This window comes from Budorcas taxicolor, chromosome 2 (assembly GCF_023091745.1).
Source record: "Budorcas taxicolor isolate Tak-1 chromosome 2, Takin1.1, whole genome shotgun sequence".
NCBI classification, from domain to species: domain Eukaryota; kingdom Metazoa; phylum Chordata; class Mammalia; order Artiodactyla; family Bovidae; genus Budorcas; species Budorcas taxicolor.
Window position 1 is genome coordinate 103163385 of NC_068911.1, and position 20640 is coordinate 103184024.

Consider the following 20640-nt stretch of genomic DNA (forward strand, 5'->3'; position numbering starts at 1 on the left):
ACTTTTTATTTTGGGTTTCCAAAACAACCTTTCCATTCCTCAATTATAGCTCTTATCATCGTGTGCAAAACTGTCCATTTATTCTTTGCTCCCTTCCTCATCTACACCAATAAACTGTGATCCAATCTCCTGAGAACTGAAATCAAGACTGTTAATGTCTTATTTCAAAGCAAAACATAATAACTAGCAAGTAACTGGTACTAAATAAATGTGTTTGAATGAAATTGTTTTATTTAAATCATATTTTCTGATCCTTGAGTTTCAACCATCAAGAAATAATGATGCAGTGTGGTAACTTTTATCTTGTTACTGGAAGAAGACTATTTTAGATTCAACATAATTCTAAAGAAAGAATTGTGAGGGTGGAAAAAGTGGCTCAATTTTGGAAGTTCTCAACACCTCAGCAGAAAATGGTCCTATCCAACTTAGCACAGAGGTTTTGCCATTAAAGATAGTTGGGTGATCTGCTCAGTGACACTGTGTCTTGCAAGGCCCATGAAGGGGACATGACCACATGAGTAGGACTAGGTGAAAGTTTAGATAAGCTTAAGAGCTATCTGTCCACTTGACAGATATCTGTTGGATGCCATATGACATTTGTTTATGCCTGTTTTCTTACTGTTGGATCCTAGTCATAATATATACTTCAAAAAAGGATACTATGGTCATAAAAACTTGACAAATGTCAGAAACTCTGTCTCCCTCTTACAGGTTCTGCATGCACATAAGCATCTTAAAGAATCTGAAAAGTCATGCAGTGCAAAAATGCATTTAATTTCTAGACTTACATGACCACAGGACTCTTGTATTTCATATCATTCTTTAACATTTTGTGTTAGATGTTATGCCCTATGGAACACATATTAGGAAACACTATTAAGTACCAAAGATACTGAAGTGTAGAGGCTTAACATCTCTGATTATTCTAATTTCTCCAATTCTTAATGCTATACCCCTTTCTTCCATATTTTTGTCAACTCTTCCAAATATAGCTACATAGAATTGCAGAGAAAAGAGGTATTGTTTTGTCTACCTTTGTGTTAGAAATGAGAAAACAGAGTTCCAGACACCTTCATTGGCTTACTTAATGCCAATAAACCGGGTACATGAAGGAACCTGGTTGCCTGACTACCAGTCTCAATATGTTCCACTATAGCAGAAGATTCAGGCCTTCCCTTCCCTTGCACAGTGAACTGCCTCAGCATTTACCGTATTGTATTTAATGTATTTAATGTTATGTCCTTCTTCTTTTCAGAGCTATTTGTAAGGCCTCCCCAGACAGCCATTTTGCTTTTTTGCATTTCTTTTCCATGGGGATGGTCTTGATCCCTGTCTCCTGTACAATGTCACGAACCTCATTCCATAGTTCATCAGGCACTCTATCTATCAGATCTAGGCCCTTAAATCTATTTCTCACTTCCACTGTGTAATCATAAGGGATTTGATTTAGGTCATACCTGAATGGTCTAGTGGGTTTCCCTACTTTCTTCAATTTGAGTCTGAATTTGGTAATAAGGAGTTCATGATCTGACCCACAGTCAGCTCCCAGTCTTGTTTTTGTTGACTGTATACAGCTTCTCCATCTTTGGCTGCATAGAATATAATCAATCTGATTTCGGTGTTGACCATCTGGTGATGTCCATGTGTAGAGTCTTCTCTTGTGTTGTTGGAAGAGGGTGTTTGCTATGACCAGTGCATTTTCTTGGCAAAACTCTATTAGTCTTTGCCCTGCTTTATTCCGCACTCCAAGGCGAAATTTGCCTGTTATTCCAGGTGTTTCTTGACTTCCTACCTTTGCATTCCAGTCCCCTATAGCGAAAACGACATCTTTTTTGGGGTGTTAGTTCTAAAAGGTCTTGTAGGTCTTCATAAAACCGTTCAACTTCAGTTTCTTCAGCGTTACTGGTTGGGGCATAGACTTGGATAACTGTGATATAGAATGATTTGCCTTGGAGACGAACAGAGATCATTCTGTCGTTTTTGAGATTGCATCCAAGTACTGCGTTTTGGACTCTTTTGTTGACCATGATGGCTACTCCATTTCTTCTGAGGGATTCCTGCCCATAGTAGTGGATATAATGGTCATCTGAGTAAAATTCACCCATTCCAGTCCATTTTAGTTCGCTGATGCCTAGAAGGTTGATGTTCACCCTTGCTATCTCTTGTCTGACCACTTCCAATTTGCCTTGATTCATGGACCTAACATTCCAGGTTCCTATGCAATATTGCTCTTTACAGCATCGGATCTTGCTTCTATCACCAGTCACATCCACAGATGGGTATTGTTTTTGCTTTGGCTCCATCCCTTCATTCTTTTTGGAGTTATTTCTCCCCTGATCTCCAGTAGCCTATTGGGCACCTAATGACCTGGGGAGTTCCTCTTTTGTTATCCTATCATTTTGCCTTTTCATACTGTTCATGGGGTTCTCAAGGCAAGAATACTGAAGTGGCTTGCCATTCCCTTCTTCAGTGGACCACATTCTGTCAGACCTCTCCACTATGACCCACCTGTCTTACAAATAGCTGTGAAAAGAAGAGAGGTGAAAAGCATAGGAGAAAAGGAAACATATAAGCATCTGAATGCAGAGTTCCAAAGAATAGCAAGAAGAGATAAGAAAGCCTTCTTCAGCAATCAATGCAAAGAAATAGAGGAAAACATAGAATGGGAAAGACTAGAGATCTCTTCAAGAAAATTAGAGATACCAAGGGAACATTTCACGCAAAGATGGGCTCGATAAAGGACAGAAATGGTATGGACCTAACAGAAGCAGAGATATTAAGAAGAGGTGGCAACAATACACAGAAGAACTATACAAAAAAGATCTTCATGACCCAGATAATCATGATGATGTGATCACTAATCTAGAGCCAGATATCTTGGAATGTGAAGTCAAGTGGGCCTTAGAAAGCATCACTACAAACAAAGCTAGTGGAGGTGATGGAATTCCAGTTGAGCTATTTTAAATCCTGAAAGATGATGGTGTGAAAGTGCTGCACTCAATATGCTAGCAAATTTGGAAAACTCAGCAGTGGCCACAGGACTGGAAAAGGTCAGTTTTCATTCCAATTCCAAAGAAAGGCAATGCCAAAGATTGCTCAAACTACCACACAATTGCACTCATCTCACATGCTAGTAAAGTAAAGCTCAAAATTCTCCAAGCCAGGCTTCAGTAATATGTGAACCGTGAACTCCCGGATGTTCAAGCTGGTTTTAGAAAAGGCAGAGGAACCAGAGATCAAATTGCCAACATCCACTGGATCATGGGAAAAGCAAGAGAGTTCCAGAAAAACATCTATTTCTGCTTTATTGACTATGCCAAAGCCTTTGACTATGTGGAACACAATCAACTGTGGAAAATTCTGAAAGAGATGGGAATACCAGAGCACCTAACTTGCCTCTTGAGAAACCTGTATGCAGGTCAGGAAGCAACAGTTAGAACTGGACATGGAACAACAGACTGGTTCCAAATAGGAAAAGGAGTATGTCAAGGCTGTATATTGTCACCCTGCTTATTTAACTTCTATGCAGAGTACATCATGAGAAACGCTGGGCTGGAAGAAACACAAGCTGGAAACAAGATTCCCGGGAGAAACATCAATAACCTCAGATATGTCAATGACACCACCCTTATGGCAGAAAGTGAAGAGAAGCTAAAAAGACTCTTGATGAAAGTGAAAGAGGAGAGTGAAAAAGTTGGCTTAAAGCTCAACATTCGGAAAACGAAGATCATGGCATCCGGTCCCATCACTTCATGGGAAATGGATGGGGAAACAGTGGAAACAGTGTCAGACTTTATTTCGGGGGGGCTCCAAAATCACTGTAGATGGTGATTGCATGACCAACCTAGATAGTATATTCAAAAGCAGAGACATTACTTTCCCAACTAAGGTCCGTCTAGTCAAGGCTATGGTTTTTCCAGTGGTCATGTATGGATGTGAGAGTTGGACTGTGAAGAAGGCTGAGCACCGAAGAATTGATGCTTTTGAACTGTGGTGTTGGAGAAGACTCTTGAGAGTCCCTTGGACTGCAAGGAGATCCAACCAGTCCATTCTGAAGGATATCAGCCCTGGGATTTCTTTGGAAGGACTGATGCTAAAGCGGAAACTCCAGTACTTTGGCCACCTCATGCGAAGAGTTGACTCATTGGAAAAGACTTTGATGCTGGGAGGGGTTGGGGGCAGGAGAAGAAGGGGACGACAGAGGATGAGATGGCTGGATGGCATCACGGACTCAATGGACGTGAGTCTGAGTGAACTCCGGGAGATGGTGATAGACAGGGAGGCCTGGCATGCTGCGATTCATGGGCTCCAAAGAGTCAGACATTACTGAGCAACTGAACTGAACTGAACTAATGTTATGTCCTTAACTTTCACAATATTAACTTGGGTTTGAGCAGTGTTTGCTTTGTTTGCATGTTTGTTTCTTAAACGTGATATTTTGATTCCTCAATCAGGTTTTAGTTTCTCCAAGAAGTAAGCGTCAATTCTTAATGTGATGAAAACAGCTCAAAATTTCCTAAAAAGTGACTGCTATCAATTTACATGAGAAATCAGAGAAAATTATTAGCAAATAGAAAAACAGCATAAGAATAAGCAACATGTATATGAAAACTATTTAATCTCATTAATAATCAAAGAAAGGCAAAATATAACCAAATGAGATAATATTTTGTCATAAAATATGTTAAAAGAATTTTTAATTTTTTTCACGAGTGTTAAGATTGAGGTGAAATATGCATTTCATATTTATCCTAGGAATTATGCAGTTTGGAAGATGTTTTTGTATGGGAATTTGGAACCTGTCTGAAACCTTAAAAGCCTTCCTGATGTGTTTTTGAAATATAACTTTGAAATATATACTTTGACCTCAGGGTAAAATAAATTGTTGCATGGACAATGTAATGATTCATGACCATTAAAATTACATTCTTAAAATTATTTATATGGAAAGATGTTAATAACACGTTGTTGACTGACCAAAGTTAAGTTACAGTGTATGTACCCTATGGCTCCAATTTTTGTGTATATATATATATATATATATATATATATATATATGTTTGTTATGAGTAAAAATCTCATCTATATTCCCAGCCTAGACCTGCACTTATCTTATTCACTGTTGTTCAGTCACTCAGTCGTGTCTGACTCTTTGCGACCCCATGGACTTAACTTATAGGCAATATTTAAATAACACTGAATGAATAAATTGAAACAAATCTGTAAGTACATGTGGCGGAACAATAACACTGTTTGATTGGTGGCATGCCAGTTCATGTTTTTCTCTTTTTTGTTTATATTTCTTTTATACAGTAAACCCACATAAACTTTGTAATAAGGAATTTCTTTTAAATAATAAAAACCCAGCTGCTTAGTTAATGTCATTTCCCAGCAAAGCGATAATCACCATTTAACCCACTTTGACTGAGATGCTTCTAATATTTAAATGAAGATACTCAGATCTCATTCCTTGTTTCCTCAGGGCTACTTGGAATTCTACCCATACCAGGCCCCCACCTACACCCAGGCCTGTATTATTGACTGTCATTTTTAAGTGGCTCAGACTCCAAGATCAGAATTTCCTGAATGCCTGAAGAATAACTGCCCACCCACAAGCCCCATCGTGTGTTTTCTGCTTGGCAGGGCTCCCTTGTCACGTACTGTATTTTCCAGGAACATGTTCTATAGAGAAAAATGGCCCCCAAGGAGCAACTGAAGCATGTGTGTAGGCACTTAGAATTGACATACTGTGGAATGATCGGAAATTTATTTGGATAAATAGCCTGTAATATAGTCAGGGACTTCCCATAATTCTGAAGTCAATGAGGCCCTTGGTAGTTTTATTTCCCTCACTTCTGAGACAATGGGATTCACAGAGACTATGCATTTATTCATTAAATGCTGAGCATAAGAACTTGGCATCACCATCTTCTTTTGAGACAACTGAGCATGGTTCCTCTTGGTAAGTAATATGAACACAAAATAAATATTGCAAGCTATCTGTGTCCCAGTCTTCCCTATGAGCAACTGCAAGTTTAGCTGCTGCTATATTCAAGTAAGATTTAGCTCAGAAAGTGGTAAAATGCTTAGGCTGCAGTATTTCACTGTGGGATGCTGTAATGTCAGAAGCCCTTGCCAACACATTCCAAAACTCCTCTACTATGTGCTCAAAAAAAAAAAAAAAAAAAAATTCCTTCCAGTGTATGAACTCTGGACCTAGAGATTTTTTTTTTGAACTTTTTATTTTATATTGGTGTATATCTGATTAACACTGTTGTGATACTTTCAGCTAGACAAAAGCAATCAGGCATACATACACATATATACATTCTCCTCAAACTCCCCTCCCATCCAGGCTGGCACATAACATTGAGCAGAGTTTCCTGTGCTGTACCGGAGGTCTTTGTTGCTTAACTGTTTTAAATATAGCAGTGTGTACAAGTCCATCCCAAACTTCCTAACCATCCCTTTCCTCCAAGCTTCCCCTCTGGGGAAGGAGAATTTCATTCTCTAAATCTGAGTCTGTTTCTGTTTTGTCAATAAGTTAATTTGTATCATTTCTTTTTAGATTCTGCATATAAGTGATATCACGTGATACTTCTCTTTCTCTGATTTATTTCATTCAGTATGACAATCTCTATGGACCTAGAGAATTTTGGTTTCAGTAATTAATAACAGTTTTTATCTTGAGTAAATACCTTAACTTCTTTGAGCCTCATTTTTCCATCTGTGAAAAGGAAACCTATCAATAGTCATCTCATAGGGTTATTGTAAGGAATAAACGACCATGTTTGAAACGTGCTTAAAGGTAGCTCGTAAAAAGAAACTTAAAAAGGAAGTGACTAGCATGTCTGATGTGCTCAAAATGTGAACTCCTCTTATCACAATCATCGTCATCATCATGATGATCACTTCAGAGAAAGGGATCTTGGCTGTGTTTCAGCTAACATTTCCAACCCGGGTTAAATTACATAGGAAAGAAGAAAGAAACTTAAAGAAAGACAAATTAAGGTAGAAGGAGAAAGTGAGGGGAGAAATGTGGAGGGAAAAGGACAGAAACAGAGGGATGTCGAGGCCATTGAAGTTGTCTCAGGTCCTTGGGTAGCCAACACTGGCTTTAAGTAAGCTAAAGGGCAGGGTTTGGATGGAGTATTTTAACCAGCTGAACATTAGTCAGGTGTCTAGAGCAGGTTATCCTAAGGTAAATGGGATCCATTTCTACAGTGATGCATACATACCACTTCACCTGTGCAAGATAATAATATTTAGTCATGTAGCCGCTAAATCTAAGTGGTTCTGCTTTCTACTCTATCGTCTTCTTCACTGATGGGGGGTCATGGTGATCATGATGGTGGCGGTCAGTTACTGAGATTCTAGCATGAGCCACATGCCACGTTTTACAGGTGAAGACATTAAACACCAGATTATAGAATCAGAGTCTCTAGAGATACCAAACAATGGATGTATGAGTATGTTTTCAGTGCTGGGGTTTTCCTGCCATATCACTCTGTCTCTCTCCCAGATTTAAAGAAAAGCTGGTTTTATTGTCCTCAGGATTTAGCAGGTTGTTCTGCTGTCAGTGCATGGGAGTAGGGGAGTGGGGAGATGAGGATTGGATTACACTGATCTTAGAAGGCACACGGATTTCTTGCCAGATACTTTTCACTTATCCAGGACACAAATACCTGGTTTGCCTGCTACTTCAGTTTCCCAAATATCAGAAATCCTTACAGTGAAGAAGCTTATTATTGTTTCTACTAGGTCACTTCTCTAGAGATTCATTTAACCAAACCAAATTTGTCTAAAACAAATATAATTAAAAGTCAGTGTGCCTAAAAGCATTTTTGGTTATACTGATTTTTAGTGAATAATATTAATCACTTTCAGCACATTTCCTATAATAATATAGGGTACGGAACCTCTTTTATATGTTCTTGCCTTTTTAAGGTACTTTTCTGTTTTTATTATTCATCAAGGATCCCAAGCTTCAGCCCAACTTATACACATTTCTGGAATTCAGATGTCTGGACATCTCTTGCAAATAGGTTGAGAAGTACAATCATGTTATTTGCTTAAATCTTGAAGATGTTTTCTGGGAAAAAACTTATCCTGGGGGGGAAAAAAAAAGTAGCATGATTTGGGAACAAAATCACTGGTTGTTTTTCCAGTTTGAAACCTAAATTATAAATCATTGCTTATTTAGTTATTGCTAGATACAATTGTTTCTAAAAGGTCGATCAAAAAAGTATTTATTGAGTAAGTATGTGCTCAGTATGTAATTAGTGCTATAACTGGGTATGTATAAAATGTGATAGCTGTTCCATTTGTTCTTTGCTTTTGTATACCTGGAATCCAGAATGGTGCCTGATTTACGTACATGATCAATAACTAACTGATGGATAAGTTAGTGAGTGAACAAATGAATGAATCATGCTCTGGATGTGGAGGTGACACAAAGGAAAAGAAGCACCAGTCTTTATAGAGAACAGACAATATAATTAGTACTGAATTACACAGTGTGGTGGACAGAGTTAATACTTGAGTTCCATTCTTACTCTGCCTTTGGTGTCTTTGGTGACCACACATGTTACTAAAATATATGACGTGTAACAGATTTCTAAGACATTTGCAAGTTGTAACATATTTTGATTTGATAAAAATGAGTTCTAAAATATCCAAGATTTCTCAAGTAGAAGGAGAAAGTGGAGATGGGAATGATAGAGGAAGTCTTCATGAAGAGATAGTATTCGACTTGGGTAGGAATTTGATTAAGTGGAAGACAAAGAAACTAGTAGGTTTCCTTTTGTGTGTGTGCGTGTGAAGTTGCTTCAGTCTTGTCTGACTCTTTGGCCCCTCTGTCCATGGGATTCTCCAGGCAAGAACACTGAAGTGGGTTCCCATTCCATTCTCCAAGGGATTTTCCTGACCCAGGGATCAAACCCATGCCTCCTGTGTCTCCTGCTTTGCAAGCAGATTCTTTACCTCTGAGCCACTGGGGAAGCCCTTCCTTCTGTGTAGCAGATGCTTATACAAATATCACAATGTCAAGAGGTAGCTTAAGCATCATTTTTGTAAGTAATGAAACTAGGATAAGAGAAGAAACCGCTATCTGCAGTTGAGTTAGAGAAATAAGGATTGGAGTCAGGACCACCGCACTCTAAAGCCTTTGTTCTTCTCTGTATATCCCACTAAGAAGACCAAGGGACAGTCTGCTATATAAGTATATTTTAGAAATTTGGTTTTGTATTTGCCTTGCTTTTGCAAATTAGCTCTCTTAGGGAAAGTTTCTCACCAAAATGAAGTTTTGTCAAACTTTTTACCTGTGGCAGACAATGTTAAGTTGCTTCTTCAATATCTGTTCTCCCTTTCTGTTTTACTAGAGGAAGTAAATATACCAAGTTAATAATACATAATTCCCTAAGCTTAGTTGTAGCTAGAGGTAGCCACGTGGCATATTTTCCCTAATGTGCTGTGAGTGAATGTATACTAGTTGGAACGTCTGGGAATGCAATTACTTTCCACAGGAATGAATTCACCTCGCATATTCCTTTTGTGTTTTGCACCTCACACCTCTTATTATTTGAAATTCAGATATTGCCTAGAGGTAAAGCAGACATTCTGTAGACAAGGTGACAAAAGCCACATGCTATGAATTACAGTACAGAGTGACAGCGAGGAGATTTAGGTTGTTAGCAGCATTGTGAAACCTCACTTCCATCCCTGAACCACCAACTGCAATGCTTCATGTTACATGAGAAAGCTAAGGTTTCAGTAGCTTGCTGCTAACTGATATACCAGGGTGGAGGATAGTTTATTCAATCAATACAAGTTTCTGGTAATCTCCTTCACATCTAACTTTAGAGATACTAGAAGAGTTGAAGAATTTTAGACTTTAACAACAAAAAAGTAATTGGGCCCCTGTATGTGTTTCCTAGGGCTTCCATAACAAATTTCCATCAACTTGGTGACTTAAAGCAAAATAAATATCTCTCATGATTCTGGAAACTCGTATTGGCAGAACCATGCTCCTGCTGCAGGCTCTAGGAGAGCATTCTTTCTCACTTCTTTCTGGCTTGATAGCACCCCTATCCTTGGCGTTTTCTGTTGTAGCTACACCAGATCTCTACTTCTGCCTTCACACAGCCTTTTTTCCTCTGTCTCATTGGGATTCTGTGTGGCTCTGTCCTTTTTCATAAAGACACCAGTCATTGGATTAGGGCCCATCCTATCCAATATGATCACATGTTAACTTACTAATTAAGTTAGGATCCTCTGCAAAGACTCAGTTTTCCCAAAATTTTACTTTCTAATATCCTGGGAGGACACTAACTTTTGAAGGACACTATTCAACCTGAGGCTTCTCAGGTGGCTCAGTGGTAAAGAATCCATGTATCAGTGCAGCAGGTGTGGGTTGGATTCCTGGGTTGGGAAGATCTGCTGGAGAATAAAATGGCAACCCATGCCAGTATTCTTGCCTGGGAAATCCCACGGAATGAGGAGTCTGGTGGGCTATAGTCCAGGGGATCGAAAAAGAGTCTGACACAACCTGGCAACTAAACAATAACAACAATTCAACCTATTACAGTCCTAATGTGGAAAAAAAATTGCTTAATTTAGAATGGGAGCAAAACAGACATCACAGATAGGAGACAGATGGGGAGTAAGAGAACTTTCTGCTTATGGCCCCTCATCTTCTCTATACTGTTCCTGGTACAACATAGTTAACCCCACCACTCTGGAAGGGCATGAACAGGTCAGTACCCACAGCACTCAGAGGTGTTGGGGGGTAGAAGAACAGTCCTGAAGCCCAGGTTAAGTGGGGAGCCCATCATAACAAATAGAGGTGGAATGGATGGGCCTTGGCACTGACTCTCCTCCCATCCTTCAATTCTTTGGACCTGTGACTGTGACCCAGGTAGAAACTCTTAGAAATGAGAGGCTTCAGGGCAGAGGTATTAAGAGGTGCCTCAAGGGTCAAAGTCATCTGAAGTAGTAGGCAAATGAGGACTCACCCAAGACTGTAATATAAGAGGCTCTCTGACAGGCACAGCACCAACCTCATGCTGTCATTTCACCTGGAAGAGCATTAGGTGGAGTCTAGACTTTGTCCTTCATCATGTAAAGGGAAATATGCTTGTAATCCCTTTGTCTATAAACTCTTGAGAACAATGGTGCAGAGGGTACAACTATGAGAAGGGGACTTCCCTGGGGGTCCAGTGGTTAAGACTCTATGCTGCCAATGCAGGAAGCCTGGGTTCAATCCCTGGTCAAGGAACTAGATCCCCCATACTGCAACTAAGACCCAGCGCAGCCAAATGCATGCATACATAAATATTAAAAAAAAACTTGAGAAGAAGGAAACAAGATATTAATCTATGCATGAAAGCACAGAACTCATAAGCCAGAGCAAACAGAGACTATTTTCAGACAAATCCCTGAGGATTATAGAAAGAGAAAGAGTACGAAGAACTTGTGAAGACGAACCATTAGGAGAAAATGGGTATAAAATCTGTAGTTATAAATAAAGAAATCAATGCATGGATTGAATCCTAGATCAAATACAGCTGAAAGATGATATAGAAAATTAGAATTTTCAAGTTTGGTGTCTCTCCTGGAAGATACAGGGAAAAAAGAAAGATCTGAGGGAAAAAATGAGAGAAAGGAGATATAGAGGAGAGAAATACCTCATCATCTTTCTAAAAAAAAAACCCAGAATGAAGAAAAAGTGGATAAAAGGAAAGAATGCCTGAATTTTTCCTTAAATAATCAAGAGATATAAGAGCTTATTGAAGGGGCTCATTGAGACACCAAATAAATCTAGGCATATTATAATAACATATTTGGAGGAAGTACTCATGGCATGTGTTTTGTTTGGCTGAATTTATCCCTTTCCTCCCTCTTTCGATAGCAAATTTTATATAATATAGAATCTGGCAAAGCAAAATATTCACCCTACCAACTTCTCTTGCAGCTAGGAGTGGCCATGTAAGGGAGTCCTGTATCATACTACAAATGGCTGCTCTTGCACCAACCATCCTGTACAGCATAGGAATATAGTCAATAATACTGTAATAAGTTTGTATGGAGACCAATAGTAAGTAGACTTATTGTGGTGATCATATCTGCTGTATAGAAATATTGAATCTATATTTTATACCCAAAACTTAGTTTTGTGTGTAAATTATAATATATAATTTTTTAAAACTTCAGCTCTTAAATTAAAAAAATGATAAATTGGACTTCATCAAAGTGTAAAAAGTCTGTTCTTCCAAAGATACTATTAAGAATTTGAACAGTCAAACCGCTGATTGGAAAAAAAAAATACTCTCCATGCATCTATCTCAGAAATATTTGTAACCAGATAAAAGAACTGTTATAAAAGATTTGTAACCAATTGTAAAGAACTCTTAAAACTCAATAATAAGACCAACAATTCAGTTAAAAATATAGTCAAAAGATCTAAACAAAACCTTTCCAGAAGACACACAAATAGCCAATACGCATGTAAAAACATGTGTTATTTGTCCACATGAAAACACGTTATTTGTACGCACGAAAACATGTTATTTGTCCTTAGGAAAATGCAAGTTAAAACCATAGTGAAGTAGCCACTAATACTGTCAAAAATATTTACAGTCTCAATTGCTGGCTAAAATATCCAGCAGGTGGACCATGGATAGCTCACTGGTTGCAATGTAAAATGGTATTACACTTTACAAAACTGGCAGACTCTTAAAAGATATAAAATATACCCTTACCATGTAATCCAGAAAATCTACTTTGAGGTATTTACCCAAGGCAACTGAAAACCAAAGGCTTGTGCACAAATGCTCACAGCAGCTTTTTTTGTTACAGCCTCCAGAGTGGAAGAAATCTGAATGCTTGTCAACAGGTGAGTTGATAATTGCTGTGGTATGTTAATTCAGTGGTACACTCAGTCAGTTCAGTTGCTCAGTCGTGTCTGACTCTTTGCAACCCCATGAACGACAGCACGCCAGGCCTCCCTGTCCATCACCAACACCCGGAGTCCACCCAAACCCATGTCCATTGAGTCGGTGATACCATCCAGCGATCTCATCCTCTGTCATCCCCTTTTCCTCCTGCCCTCAATCTTTCCCAGCATCAGGGTCTTTTCCAGTGAGTCAGCTCTTCATATCAGGTGGCCAAAGTATTGGAGTTTCAGCTTCAACATCAGTCCTACCAATGAATACCCAGGACTGATCTCCTTTAGGATGGACTGGTTGGATCTCCTTGCAGTCCAAGGGACTCTCAAGAGTCTTCTCCAACACAGCAACAGTTCTAAAGCATCAATTCTTCAGCACTCAGCTTTCTTTATAGTCCAACTCTCACATCCATACATGACCACTGGAAAAACCATAGCCTTGACTAGATGGACCTTTGTTGACAAAGTAATGTCTCTGCTTTTAAATATGCTGTCCAGGTTGGTCATAACTTTTCTTCCAAGGAGTAAGCGTCTTTTAATTTCATGGCTGCAGTCACCATCTGCGGTACTCAGCAATAAAAAACAAACTACTGATACAAACAGCAACACAGATGACTCTCAAAAATATCCTGTGCAGAAGTCAGATTATAGAGTATACAGTGTGATTCCACTTATATGAAATTTTAGAAGAGGTAAACCTAATTTGTAGTGTCAGAGAGCACATCAGTGGTTGCCCAAGACTTCCAGAGCTGTTAGTTAGGCTTCCATTCATTTTCAGTCAAGTTCTCCCTTCACCCACGTCTCTGCTTTAAAACATGCTTGTGCCTAGTCACTCAGTTGTGTCAGACTCTGCGAACCCATGGACTGTAGCCTGTCAGGGTCCTCTGTCTGTGGAATTTTCCTGTCAAGAATATGGGAGTGGGTTGCCATTTCCTTCTCCAGGGCATCTTCCTGACCCAGGAATTGAACCCGTGTCTCTTGTGTCTCCTGCAATGGCAGGCAGATTCTTTACCACTGTGGCCCCTGGGGCTTTAAAATGGGGAATATTCTAATTTAGTGGGTGCCAACTCTTGGTCCATGAACTAGTGTGCTGTGAAATGAGGGGAAAAAATCAGACAGGTGGGAAGTTTTTCAAGGTGTTAAATTTATTCAGTTGTAAGTGACTATTTATTATTGTGAAATTACCTCTGTAATTTGGTGTTAAAATATCTATTTATTTATGCAATGGTGACAGTCAGTGATGAATTTTGTTTTTAAAAATAGATATTTCACAAGTTTGAATATTAAAAGAAGAAAGAAGATGAAGGGGTGTAGGAGAATGTTGTATTCTGTCTTGATTTAGTGAAAGATATTTATTTTAAGGCTTCCCTGGTAGCTCAGTACTAAAGAACCCACCTTCCAATGCAGGGGATGCATGAGGTGCAGGTTCAATCCTTGGGTTGGGAATATCCCCTGGAGAAGGCAGAAGAATTGCTCCAGTATTCTTGCCTGTGAAATCCCATGGATAAAGGAGCCTGGTGGGGTATAGTTCATGGGGTTGCAAAGAGTTGGACATGACTTAGGGACTAAACAACAGCAACCTATTTTAAAAATCCATAAAATTACAGACATAAAAAAACAGGAACTATAGCAACAGAAAAACAAAATAACAAAAACAAAGACTAGAATTTTAACTACAATCAAAATAAAAGTTTTATGTTCAATTAGACATGTTACAGGAAATTTTAACGTGGAATTTACAACAGTGAGAACTCTTGAATATTTAAAACATTTTTAAAAATGCAAGTTATTCAGCAAAAAAGTGACATCTATGAAGATGAATATAGTATTTAAAAGGACAGTTCACATAAGTGTATAATAAACATGTAAATTGATTCTCAAGCCCACTGCTAATTACAGACATGAAAATTAAAACAACAATAAAGCACTACTTTATAACCACCAAACTTCTTTCCAGGTAGTGCAGTGGTAAAGAATCTATCTACCTGCCAATGCAGGAAATGCAAGAAACACAGTTTCAACCCCTGGTTTGGGAAGATGCCCTGGAGTAGGAAATGGCAACCCACTCCAGTATTCTTGCCTTGAAACTTTCATGGACAAAGTTGGACATTACTGAGTGACTCCACACACAATCACAAAATTAGCAAAAGTTAGAAAGCAAGTAAGGATGGGGGTGGGTAGGGATAGTGGTAGAGGCATCTTTTTACATGGACAGCTAGTGGAAAGTAAAATGTTCCAGTACTGGAGAGAAGCTGATAGCGCCTAGTGAAATAAGTGTGCTTGGACCCTATGACCAGCTCATGAAAACCACACAGCATGATGAAGGAGTTTCACAGCATCACTACTCTTGTAGCAGGAAATGGTGGGCAACTTGAGAAAAAGGCCAAGGAAAATGAGGTTTATGCATATTTGGGATGATCTCACAAGCAGATGAGAATGGCAAGAAATTGATATGTAACAGTAGTGTTTATGCAAGTTAATAGCACACGTGAAAAACACTCTTCAGTTTCCAAGGATACAATATATCTAAATAACCACTTGGATGGAAAGTTGAAAGGATGAGAAGAAGGAAGGAGTGATAAAAGGAAAGTATAATAAAATAAGAATGAAATTAAATAGAATAAGAGATGATTTTAACATAATGATAAAAATGATAAATTGAAAAATATCATTAATCCTATATATCTTTAAAAAATTAATCAAAAGAACCACAATAAATCAGCACCTTAGGATTCATGTGGGAAAGAGAGTGAACTGTGACCCAGTGTGACCCTAATCAATCCAGTGCTGCTGCAGATACCTACATGGTACTTTGAGTGTTTGTATATTGCTTACCTCTAAAGTATGGACTGGTTTCTCTAAGTCCTTCAGCTAGTAAACTCTCACAAGGAAGATTCTATTGTTCAATTTTCTTCATGATGCCTGACCCATAATGTTGCAAATATTCAGTTCAGTTTAGTTCGGTCGCTCAGTCGTGTCCGACTCTTTGCGACCCCATGAATCGCAGCATGCCAGGCCTCCCTGTCCATCACCAACTCCCGGAGTTCACTCAGACTCACGTCCATCGAGTCAGTGATGCCATCCAGCCATCTCAACCTCTGTCGTCCCCTTCTCCTCCTGTCCCCATTCCCTCTCAGCATCAAAGTCTTTTCCAATGAGTCAACTCTTTGCATGAGGTGGCCAAAGTACTGGAGTTTCAGCTTTAGCATCATTCCTTCCAAAGAAATCCCAAGGCTGATCTTCAGAATGGACTGGTTGGATCTCCTTGCAGTCCAAGGGACTTGCAAATATTAGACACTCAGTAATGTTTCATTCTTTTGATTAATAGAACCGAAAAGTTGGCATTCTACAGCATGTGGCTTCCTTGGATCTATCCTCAAGTGATTACACCAGATGTGCTGGAACTGCTGTGCCTGCTATCATCCTTAAAAATCACGCCCTTAAATGTTGCTGCCAGTTTATTTTGCATTTTTCTGGTAAGAGGATATTTCCTATGCTAGGTGTTTTATAGCACTTCTGTGGCTTTGTTGTGTGTTGATACCTTTAGGTCCTAATAGATTCTCTCATAAGAGTAGTTTCAATTCTTTTTGGAACATGAGAAAAAAAAATTCTTTGCGGGCTGTTTCTCTCACAGACCTCTTATCCCTCTCCCCCTACCACACTCTGACTTCCATTTTTCCACTATATCCTGGATGTTTTACTTTTATGCTCCCTCTGTGTGTGGCCAAAAAGCAGTGGCCATTCGAGTAGTCGGTGCCATGTAATGAAGTGGAAAAGGCAAACAACCATGCTTGCACAGAGTCAAATCCTGCATAAGCCGGGTATTAACCATGTGATCTTGGGCAAGTTATTGAGTTTTTCCAGCTGAGCTTTCTCATTTCTAATATGAAGAAAATAGTACTTTGTATATGTTTTTTGGACTTCCCTGGTGACTCAGATGGTAAAGCGTCTGTCTACAATGCAGGAGACCTGGGTTCCATCCCTGGGTCGGGAAGATATGCTGGAGAAGGAAATGGCAATCCACTGCAGTACTATTGCCTGGAAAATCCCATGGACAGAGGAGCCTGGTAGGCTACAGTCCACGGGGTCACAAAGAGTCAGACATGACTGAGCGACTTCACTTTCACTTTCATATGTTTTTTGTGGAAATTTGATAATGTTAATATGGAAAGTTTATACTTAGCAGCTTAATCTTTTGATATACCTATGCATTTTAACACTACAAAAAGTTGATAGTCTTGCATATTTAGTGTCCCATCCCTCCAAAATCATTTTAAAATTTTTTAAACAATCAATAAGCAGAGAGATTCACTTCAATCCCCAGCTTACTTTACACTTTAAAGTCATATCATGCCTTGCAACTTGCCCCATTCTTGATACCTCAATCTGTAATTCTTACTCATATTTCTGAGATAAGTTTACCATGTTCATTGATTGGAAGAATCAATATAGTGAAAATGAGTATACTACCCAAAGCAATTTACAAATTCAATGCAATCCCTATCAAGCTACCAGTGATATTTTTCACAGAACTAGAACAAATAATTTCAAGATTTGTATGGAAATATAAAAAACCTCGAATAGCCAAAGCAATCTTGAGAAAGAAGAATGGAACTGGAGGAATCAACTTGCCTGACTTCAGGCTCTACTACAAAGCCACAGGCATCAAGACAGTATGGTACTGGCACAAAGACAGAAATATAGATCAATGGAACAAAATAGAAAGCCCTGAGATAATTCCACACACATATGGACACCTTATCTTTGACAAAGGAGGCAAGAATATACAATGGAGTAAAGACAATCTCTTTAACAAGTGGTGCTGGGAAAACTGGTCAACCACTTGTAAAAGAATGAAACTAGATCACTTTCTAATACCGCACACAAAAATAAACTCAAAATGGATTAAAGATCTAAATGTAAGACCAGAAACTATAAAACTCCTAGAGGAGAACATAGGCAAAACACTCTCTGACATAAATCACAGCAGGATCCTCTATGATCCACCTCCCAGAATTCTGGAAATAAAAGCAAAAATAAACAAATGGGATCTAATTAAAATTAAAAGCTTCTGCACAACAAAGGAAAATATAAGCAAGGTGAAAAGACAGCCTTCTGAATGGGAGAAAATAATAGCAAATGAAACAGCTGACAAACAACTAATCTCAAAAATATACAAGCAACTTATGCAACTCAATTCCAGAAAAATAAACGACCCAATCAAAAAATGGGCCAAAGAACTAAACAGACATTTCTCCAAAGAAGACATATGGATGGCTAACAAACACATGAAAAGATGCTCGACATCACTCATTATTTGAGAAATGCAAATCAAAACCACAATGAGGTACCACTTCACACCAGTCAGAATGTCTGCGATCCAAAAATCTGCAAGCAATAAATGCTGGAGAGGGTGTGGAGAAAAGGGAACCCTCCTACACTGTTGGTGGGAATGCAAACTAGTACAACCACTATGGAGAACAGTGTGGAGATTCCTTAAAAAATTGCAAATAGAACTGCCTTATGACCCAGCAATCCCACTGCTGGGCATACACACTGAGGAAACCAGAATTGAAAGAGACACATGTACCCCAAAGCTCATCACAGCACTGTTTATAATAGCCAGGACATGGAAACAACCTAGATGTCCATCAGCAGATGAATGGATAAGAAAGCTGTGGTACATATACACAATGGAGTATTACTCAGCCATTAAAAAGAATACATTTGAATCAGTTCTGATGAGATGGATGAAACTGGAGCCGATTATACCGAGTGAAGTAAGCCAGAAAGAAAAATACCAATACAGTATACTAACATATATATATGGAATTTAGAAAGATGGCAGTGATGACCCTGTATGCAAGACAGCAAAAAAGACTCAGATGTGTATAGCGGACTTTTGGACTCAGAGGGAGAGGGAGAGGGTGGGATGATTTGGGAGAATGGCATTGAAACATGTATACTATCATGTAAAAATCGAATTACCAGTCTGTCTGATGCAGAATACAGCATGCTTGGGGCTGGTGCACGGGGATGACCCAGAGGGATGTTGTGGGGAGGGAGGTGGGAGGGGGGTTCATGTTTGGGATCGCATGTACACCCGTGGTGGATTCATGTCAATGTATGGCAAAACCAATACAGTATTGTAAAGTAAAATAAAGTAAAAAAAAAAAAAAAAAAAAAAAAAGAACAGGGTGAAGCTTTTGGAGGGAATGATGATATAGTTGGACACATTAACGGCTAGTAAAAACAAAGCTGAAAACAGAATTTATCTTCAGGAAGTACTATAGTGTCTCCTGAGCTAAATAAAATAGTATTAGTGAGAAATCTCCATACAATTTCTGTTCAAAGTAGCAGAGAGAGAATGAGAAACTCACTCATAAAATGCTGAAAGTAAAGGGAGAGAGTGATAAAGCATAACAAAGATTTGATCAACTTGTGGAAGACAGAAGGTATATAGATCCATATTGACAGATGAATCACAGGGGAGAGAGCTGCCAGTGAGAGCAAGCACAGGAGAAACTGCTTGGTTGAGGAGGGAGAATTCATGGTGGAGAACCCTGGATTTCACTCGTGCAGAGTTCCTATGAGAAAAGGAAATGGAGTTGAGGCTGCTGGTTAAAGAACTGTTTATAGCATGACTGTATCTAGGGACCTTATCTCCTCCCCACCTTGAAACTGTTCTTGCCCAGCACTGCTTGTGTTGTCAGGGTTTGCAACTGGCCAGACCCTAGAGATGTGCTCTGTACAGGACACTGAGCCTTCCTTCTGTCAGAGAATGACTTCCTGAAGCCCCGTTGTAAAATGAACTCAAAGTGTGTGTTGGTTTCTGTTATTTAGAAGTAAAGCCAGTGTGATTAAAACTAACGTCACTGCCACCACCACTTTGCCTGTAATTCAGTTCTGAAAGAGACACGAAAAACAAGAGTGAAAAATTGCTCCCTTGGCAAGAAATATTCATCCCTTTCTCCCCCCTAACCACTGGCAACCACTGACCTTCTTACTATCTTCATAGTTTTGTTTTTTCCAGAATATCATATATGTGGAATCACACAGTATGTAGACTTTTTAGGATGGCTTCTTTTGCTTTGCAATATGCAGTTAAGATTCCTCCATGGGTTATCATGGCTAGATAGCTCATTTCTTCTTAGAGATGAATAATATCCCATTGTTTGAATGGACCACAGTTTATCTATTCACTTACCGGCAGACATGTTGCTTGCTTTCAGGTTTTGGCGACTACAAATAAATGAGCTATAATTATTCTCGTGCAAGTTTTTCTGTGGAGATAAGTTTTCCATTCACTTGGGTAAATACCAAAGAGCATAACTGTTGTATTACATGGTAAGAGTATGCTTGGTTTTGTAAGAAACTGCCAAACTGTCTTCTGAAGTGACCACCAGCAATGAATGAGTGTTTCTGTACATCCTCATCAACATTTGGTATTGCTGCTGCTGCTGCTGCTGCTGCTAAGTTGCTTCAGTAGTGTCCGACTCTGTGCGACCCCATAGATGGCAGCCCACCAGGCTCCCCCATCCCTGGGATTCTCCAGGCAAGAACACTAGAGTGGGCTGCCATTTCCTTCTCCAATAAATGATAGTGAAAAGTGAAATTGAAGTTACTCAGTCGTGTCCGACTCTTCACGGTCCCATGGACTGTAGCCTACCAGGCTCCTCCATCCATGGGATTTTCCA